Consider the following 8,862-nt stretch of genomic DNA (forward strand, 5'->3'; position numbering starts at 1 on the left):
GTCAGATCCTTATGAAGATGGAGCTGTTATACCAGAAAGAAAGCGAGAGACACACTCGCTTAGAAACCCTGTTCAATGTTTGAATGTTAAATGTGCCATTTTATTATCATTAGGATTGCTCCCACTTAATGAAACGGCATTAGCACCGAGGCGGCTGGCCTCCTTGCACTAATTGCTTTGGAAGGGAATGGGCTCACGAGTCCCCTGGGAGTGGGGGGCAGAGGGCAAGGGGTGTGGGTGCAGGAAGGACCACCAGGAGGGTGTTTGGAGTGGGTAGTGTGACATGAAGAATGGGAGAGAAAGTGGTCTGGGGACAAAGAAACCTGGACTGATGGCCACCATGGGGGAATGATAGAAGAAGTCATTGGGCCCAGAGAGTGGGGAATGGGAAGAAGAGTGAGAATATTCCCAAAGGAAATACCACACAGAGGAAATTACTCTTCAATTGCCTTAGAGACATAGGTACCAGAGTTAGCACGAACTTCAGGGAATTAACAAACCAAGTCACCCCATTCCCCCAAGCCAAGCCTGCTTTTTTAGTACCTCCACTGATTCTCTGAGCCTCAACTCTGCAAAACAGGAAAAATACCACAACATGGATGAACTTTATAGATATTATGTCATCTAAAATAAGTCAGATTTCACTTATTGAACACATCTAATGAAGTCAAGTTTGTATAGGCAGGAAGTAGAATGGTGGCTGGGGAGAAAAGAATAGGGAGTTAGTTTAAAAATAAACTAAGTAAAAATACTTACTTAAAAATATTTTCCTGGGGGCCGGAGAGATAGCATGGAGGTAAGGCGTTTGCCTTTCATGCAGAAGGTCATCGGTTCGAATCCCGGCATCCCATATGGTCCCCCGTGCCTGCCAGGAGCAATTTCTGAGCATGAAGCCAGGAGTAACCCCTGAGCACTGCTGGGTGTGACCCAAAAACCACAAAAAAAAAAAAATTTCCTGGGGCCAGAGAGATAGCATGGAGGTAAGGCATTTGCCTTTCATGCAGAAGGACAGTGGTTCGAATCCCGGCATCCCATATGGTCCCCTGTGCCTGCCAGGGGCGATTTCTGAGCATAGAGCCAGGAGTAACCACTGAGAGCTGCTGGGTGTGACCTCCCCCCAAAATTTTTTTCCCAAGTCTGGAGCCATAGTACAGCAGGTAAGTCACTTACCTTGCATGCAGCAAACCTGCATTCAATCCCTGATACACTATATAGTCCCCTAAGCCCCACCATAGGTGATCCTTGAGTTCAGAGTTAGAAGTAAGCCCGGAGTATACTGCCAAGTGCACCTCCCACACACACACCAAAAAGAAAACCCTCTAAAAATCCAAGTTTTCTTCTTCCCATCCCTCTGTTGATATGGTTGTTGCAAAGCAAGCATCACACAGTATTGGTATATATATTCAGTTATGATGCTCATTGGCCAGGAGTGACAACTCTTTTGGCTGCTATGCCTGTCAACCTGGTTGCAGTGCAGTAGGAAGTCATTCATGGTGCTGGGAATCACAGGCAGCCAAGTGGCCAAGTTGTGGGCACTGGAGGTTAAACTTGAGACCTCATGCTTGCTAGGCAGAAGTTTTAGCCAGTGAGGTTTCTTCCAGGTTTGAGGAGTTAGTGATTAATAGGCATAGATTCAGGTTTGGGAAGCAGTGTTTGATCTCCAACACCAGAAATAAAAAAAAAAAACCTTAAAACAGAATATATTACACAGAGGAGGAAAAAGGGACTAATACCAACTCTACAGTGTTATCTAAGAATTCAATAAGAGAGCTAGAGAGATAGTACAGTGGGATGCTTGCTTTGTACACTGTCAATCCAGGTTTGATCCTTGGTACCCACCATTCCCTGTCCCCTGAGTATGTCTGAGTGATCACTGAGTAGAGTAAGGAGTAAACTCTGAACACCAAAAAGCAGAAAGGAAAAAAAGAGAATCAAGTAAAATCATTCACTTAGGGACTGTCAGATAAGACAGAGGTAAGGCACTTGCTTTCCATGTAGCTAACCCGGTTTCAGTCCCTAGCACCACTTTCAGTGATCCCTAAACAAAGCACCATCTGGAGTAATCCCTGAACCCAGCACTCAGTGATTCCTGAGTAGTCCCTGAGCCCCCTCCAGAAAATTTTCCCTTCATTCACCATTCAGTATGCTTGTGGAGCCTCTGCTATGTGCCTATAGTATAGACACTATCCTAGCCATCATGGGTATATTGAAAACAGAATGTACAAAAAAAAATCTCTGCTCTGCTCCTGTGGCACTTACAGTCCATTGAGAAGGCTGGTGAGAAATATTTACAAATGACTAAGTTTATAAGGTGAGAATTCCCTTGGGGAAAAATAGAGATGAGTGAGGAAGTTCCAGAATACTGGGAAAATCTCCTTTAAACAGTGGTCAGGGTAGGGCTAACAGAAGAAAGGGCATCTGGTTTGGGGGTCAAGTGGAGCTAGTCAGGGGTGAGGAAGTAGGGAAGGAAAGTGGTAGGTGGAGAAATCTCATGATTGTGGAGACAGTGAGAGAGATGTGAGGGATGGATATGAATCTAGCTCATCTCTCCGTGCCACCCTCTCCTCCAACCAGCTCAGCTCCCCTTCCTAAAGACTGGCTTATTCCACCTATTGGTGGCAGTTAAAGGGGACACTGATGTTTAGGGGAGGCCAAGGAAGAACCAGTGAGGGTACTACAAACCCTGTGTATGTTGGTAAAGTAGCTTTTCAGTGAGTCAATTTATTCTATAAACAGTACAAGGAAGGGTGGGGCTGGAGATCCTCGGGAAATGTGTGTGTGGTCAGGTATTTGTTGGGGTAGAGATAAGGGAACATGAGGTCTGAGAGAATGGAAAAAGCAAGAAATAAAGAAAAGAAAGGCAGGACCAGTCTCCTGCATTGCATGTAGATATCTCTGGTATGACATCCCCTGAGATCCCTCTGTGTGTGTGTGTGTGTGTGTGTGTGTGTGTGTGTGTGTGTAGAAAAAGAGAGAGAGAGAGATGGAGAGAGAGAAAAGATAGAGGAAAGAGAAAAGACATAGGAGATAAAAAAAAAAAGAGAGAGGGGAGAGAGAGGAAGAAAGAGAGAGTGCAAGAAAGTGCAGGGGTAAGGCACTTGCCTTCCATGCACTGACCCTGGTTTGAATCCTGGGTAGCACATCTGGTCTCCTAAGCACCCCTGGGGATCACTCTAAGTACAAAGCCAGGAATAGCTAGCTCCTGAGCACTAAGGTATGGATGGCTCAGTTTGCCCCCAAGTACAAAAAGAAAAAGTCTGGCATTTTTTGGGGGAGGAGCTTAGGGTAGACTGAAGAAGTGCCTGCTGGTCACGAGTGTGTGTATGTGTGTGTGTGGGGGGGGAGCGGAGATAAAGCATCTGCAAGGTGTTGCCTACTCTTGCTCTCTCTCTCTCTCTCTCTCTCTCCACTTCACACTAAAAGCTGGAATAAAAGGATAATTACTTTCTACCCATCTCTCTCTCCTCTTCCCCCATCCCCCAGCCCAAAGTCAAAGACAACATCTGGAAATGGCCAAGTGCTTGATACGGGGGTGGGAGGGGTAGGGGGGGGTGGAATGAGGGTGACCAGGAGATGTTGATGTTGATGTCTCTGGAAGATGGTGGAGAAGCCAAAGACAGGGGCTCCAACTAGAGGACAATTCCAGAACAGGAAAGGTTCTGCCCCAGGCACACTCTTGGTCTTCCCTCCTGCTCCCTTCCTGGCCGGCAGCTCCTTCCAGTCTGACCCTCGTCATTATTTTATTATCATGTTACCCATATCTTGAAGATGGAAGGAAATCAGAATAAACCAGGCTGAGGAGATCTCTGGCAAGACAGCCAGGGTCCGCACAGGCTGCAGGGGAGAGATAAGGGCAGCAAAGAGAAAGAGGGCTTTGTGCTTGCCAACCAGAGTCAGGAAAACAGAGGCAGGCTAAAAATAGGCTGGGGGAGGCAAGAGGAGAGCCAGACCAGAAAAGAAGGGAAAGCTGAGGCAATCAATGCCACCGAGCCTCTGACCCAATTCTTCATCCTTCAGCTGCACCAAACTGAAAATTTAGGGAGTGATGAGGACAGAGAAAGAGGCCTAAGAAGAACTTAAGGGAAAGGAACAAAGAACCAGGACAAGGGTGGAGTACAAATCTGTCACCATGATGTAGAAGAGGAGAGGAAAAAGAACTTTTTAAGTAAGGCCTGCTCAGTTTAGAATGGGAAATAAGAGATTGCCGAGGGTTCAAAATAAGCTGGAGCAAATGCTTTGCATGCAGCTAGTCTGGATTTGATCACACATGGTCCCCTAAATGACCAGGAGTGACCCCTGAGAACCAACCTCTGAGCACTGCAGGCTAGAGCTCATTTCTTATTTATTTATTTATTTGGTTTTTGGGTAACACCCGGCAGTGCTCAGGGGTCATTCCTAGGTCTACGCTAAGAAATAGTTCCTGGCAGGCTCGGGGGACCATATGGGATGCCGGGAATTGAACCATAGTCCTTCGAGCTCATTTCTTAACTTTCCTACCCACCGAAAAGAGAAAGGGAAACAGAGGCATAGAGAAGTTCATCTGGAAGCAGTAGGCAGGAAAAGGAGATGAGTTTTTCCAAAAAGTGAATAAAGAGAACTTGATGTTTGTGTATTCTATTTCTACCAGTGCAGCCGGAGGGATTTCCATAGACCTTAGGAAATCCATCCCAATAAGTAGATTTGTGAGTAAGACATGCATATAAACACCCTTTTGCTATTCTTTTATTGGAAATCTTTAAGAAACAGAGGAACCCATCTACTGGGGCCTGTATAGACTTGCCTGAAGGCTGGGCCCTCTCCACAAACCTTGGGAAGACTTCCAGCTTTAGGGGAGAGCTAGAAGTCTCACTGCCCTGGAAGGAGGATCTGAGATGGGTATCTGGGCAGAGCTACAGGCACTCCTACCACAAACACATCCAGCTGATGTGTTGGCTGATGTGAAGCCATAGAGATGGGGCAGATTCTAACACTCAGGACCCAGTGGCATTTACATAACTTTGAATAATGGATTAGCCCAGCGCTGGGGCTCCAAGTCAGCATGCTCATCTGCATCTTTATTAAGCTTTATAAATGATTCAGCTCCCTACCCCTTCCCCCCAGCCCCTGCCCAGCCTGCCCCAAGCATCAGGGTAGTTGATTGCTCATTATTTTTGACTAGATTTGTTTCACCAACATTCAGCGAGGCATGGAGTGGGGCACACGGGAGGGAGGAAAGAATCCAAAAGGCGGGCAGAGTGGAGGGCTGCAGAGGAAGAGAATCCACAGCTTCAGGAAGCAGGCAGGTGGCTATGTGCCAGGGACAGGCAGAATTCTTGAAAATGCTCCTGGGACTTGTCTCCCAAATGTACTGGGTTCAAGTCTCCCTCAAACTCCAGTTTTCCTTCTATCTGTTGCTTTCCTTTTGAGTGACTCCACTACCCCTGAAGACCCCTCATTTAGTTCAGCACAGAATAAGGCCCCCAGGGAAGTTTTCACTTTTCCCCCACAGACAGAAATTTTACATTTTCATGTAAGACAAAAAAAATTTTTTTTGCTCTCGGATTTATAAGGCCACGAACAAGCATCAAACATTTCTGGGGAAAAAAGGAGAGGAAGAAGCAAAGTTCTCCTGGATGGGAATTTATAGGCAAAGACTCTGCTCCCCACCACAGAGGACTGGAAGCCCCCAGTGGGTAGAGGTAACCAGGTGTAGGTGCCACTGTCCATGCACTGACAGCAGAGGAATAGAATAGCCAAGGAGAGTTGGCAAGAAACTGGTAGAGGAAAAGTTAGAGCTAATTTCTTAACCCTGGTGGCATTAAAACCACCCAGGGAGCTTTAAAAAATCAAATGCTTGGACCTCATCCAAGACCAATTAAATCAGAATTCCTGAGGGAGAAGGCCTTGTGTTTTTTAAAAAGCTTCTTAATGTTGTTTGGATTCTGATTTGAACAAAGCGAGGAGATATAGATGTATATCAAGTATTCTCATAGAGATGACATTTTCTTTAAGAAATGTGAGAATGAGGGTACTTTTTTTAGGTATCATAAGAATATTGTGAGTATATATATTTTGGGGACACATCTGGCAGTGCTCAGAGGCTACGCCCTCCTCTGTGCTGAGGGCGCATTCAGTACCCAGGATGGAACCAGGATCCCACATTTAGGCATACAGTCCACTCCTTGGAGCCATCTCCTGGCCCTTGTTTGGGCTTTTGCAATGCCTGGAATTCATTACTCTACCGCTGAGCCACATCTCTGGCCACTAAAGTATTTCTTAATGAAGCGATAAGGTGTCTGGGGTCTGCTTCAAAATAATCCAGAGAAGGGAATGGGGAAGTGGGAGGAGTGAAGAGGAATCACTCTGTTGTTAATTGTTGAAGAGGCTTGCTGGATACAGAAATTCTTTAAATTCTCTTCTATTTTACTTTCAATAAACAAAACAAAACACAATCAGCTCCTAGAACATTTCTAACATGCAGCAGGATGAGAACTACAGGGTGAGAACTCACCGGGACAGGAATCACACGGGCACTACCACCTCCAAGGACAGGCATGCAGGCCCCGCAATATCCCTACTGCCAGACTGCACTACTGAGACCACTCTGAGGCAAACATCTGGCAGTTGGAAACACAGTTGAGAGGGTGTAGGGGGATGTAAAGGTAGGGGTGTGTGTGTGGGCGCGCGCGCACGCGTGTGATTGCAAAAGCTCTATAGACTTCTTCCTGGATTGCAGCCCTTCTGGGGGTTGGGGGGGAGAGCACAGAGTCCCCATGCTTTGTATCAAGCAGGTGCTGCATCCAGGGCCACCCAGAGGCAGCCCCCAGTCTTGCTCTTAGCCTTTGCCTTCTCCAGACTGCCTCCACAGGAGCTGGACCCCAGCTTAGCCTAAGTGCTCCAATGCTGCTGCCATCACTCCTTCCCTGGGCTGTCACTCTCTGAGTGCCTTAGCCAGAGACATCATCAGTTCAGCTGACTTGATCAGGCAGCAAGTGGAGGGGATTCTGCCAGAAGCAAAGGCACCCAGCACCCAGCTGGGCCTGGCTACCTGTCACTGTGTGAGTGGCTGAGATCTGAGGTGACTTGTTTCCCTCTACATTCCACCTTTTTTTTTTTTTTAATTTTTTTATTTTTTTTTGGTGTTTGGGCCACATCCAGCGGTGGCACTCAGGGGTTACTACTGGATCTGTGCTCAGAAATCACTCCTGGCAGGCTTGAGAGACCACATGGGATGCCAGGATTCAAACCACCATCCGTCCTGGATCAGCTGTGTGCAAGGCAAACACCCTACCGCTGTGCTATCTCTCTGGCCCTTACATTCCACCTTTTAAAGTACACATTCAAATGAAAGTTCCCTCACTTCTCTACTGTCCTTCCATATTTGGGACCCCTCATCCTTGTCCCCTGGTCTGGGCCAGCTCTTCCCATGTTCCACATGCCCCTGAGAAAGAACTTCCTGTCTCAAGGAGTTGAATGGTTCCCCCATCTGCCCCACTGACCCCAACCCCAGAACTCCACCTGCCTTACATCCCTTAGCATCACCAGCTCCTCCACAGGTTTGTTGCTGACTCAATTAGTCTTCTCTGCTCCATTACCTTCTCCTCTAGGGGCTGGGGTGAGGCAGAGTTGGGGGGGGGGGGGCTGTTGAGAATTTTGGAATCTGTGCCTGTGCATCACCCGCTGCCATGAGTTATTTCAGCGCCGATGTTTGTCTCGAGCTGATTATTCCAGCCCGAGAACAGGTGGAGCAGCCTGCGGTGGCTTATTCGTCAGCCAAGGCCATCTGTTCCCAACAAGCTGAGATTTGTAGCTGATTTCTACTGGGGAGCAAGAACTGGGGGTGGGGAGGAAGACAAAGATCACCCCCAGTCCCAGGGACTTATTCCTCCCAGCCCTGTGATGTCCAAAGTACCAGATTTCCCCTTCAAAAAATGATACTACCTCATTTTTAGAGAAATTCACTGGTCACTTCGTTTTCAGAAAAGCACAAAGACTTTTTCCTTAAGGGTCAAAATCTTTGATGAAGCCAAGTATGAGCAACACAAATCCATCAACCAGACACACGGTCTGGCCAGTAAGCCATTCCGTGCTTGCTGAGAAAAAAATTATCTAACCATGACGCAGGTGACCTCAATGACCTTCTTCTGCACTCTTGCCTTCTCCTCACTGTCACTGTCTCCTGTGCATTTTTCAACTCCAGTTCACCAGGCCCAAAATCTGCAGGGGAAGGCAGCCTAGATGCTCTTCCCTGCCCCCTTCCCTAAATACCCTCTTCAAGTTCCACCCTTCAATCTGTTCCTCTCCCAGCTTCCACTCTGAGCCATGCCAAGAGAAGCCTGCCGCTTTAAGAATGACTTTCTCTGAGCAAGGGACCTAAGCAGTCTCCAAGCAGCGCTGCCACATGGCTTCCCCCCACGGCTACTGTTTCTATATATGAAATGCCCGGAAAGAAGGTTTTCTTACAGATACACTAATAGGACGACTTGGAGGCTGGTTTTTGTTTTTGGCTCAGTCATTCATCTGTATTACCTTTTTAATCTTAGTTTTGGGCCATACCCGGCAGTGCTTCGGGCTCCTGGGATGCTGGGAATTGAACCTGGGGTCAGCCACATGCAAGGCAAGAGCTCTAACCACTATACTTATTCTCTCTCTAGCCCCTATATTCTCTTTAAAAATTTAAAACACTTCAAAAGCACATTTTATTCACCTGTAATTTCATATCTGCAAATAAAACCAATTTTTTGTTTGTTTTTGGCCATACCCAGCAGCACTCAGAGGTTACACCTGGCTCTGCATCCAGGAATCACTCCTGGTGAGCTCTGGGGACCATATGGGATGCCACAGATTGAATCTGAGTCAGTCACATGCAAGGCAAACACCCTG

The sequence above is a fragment of the Suncus etruscus genome, chromosome 1 (genome assembly GCF_024139225.1).
Source record: "Suncus etruscus isolate mSunEtr1 chromosome 1, mSunEtr1.pri.cur, whole genome shotgun sequence".
NCBI classification, from domain to species: Eukaryota; Metazoa; Chordata; class Mammalia; order Eulipotyphla; family Soricidae; genus Suncus; species Suncus etruscus.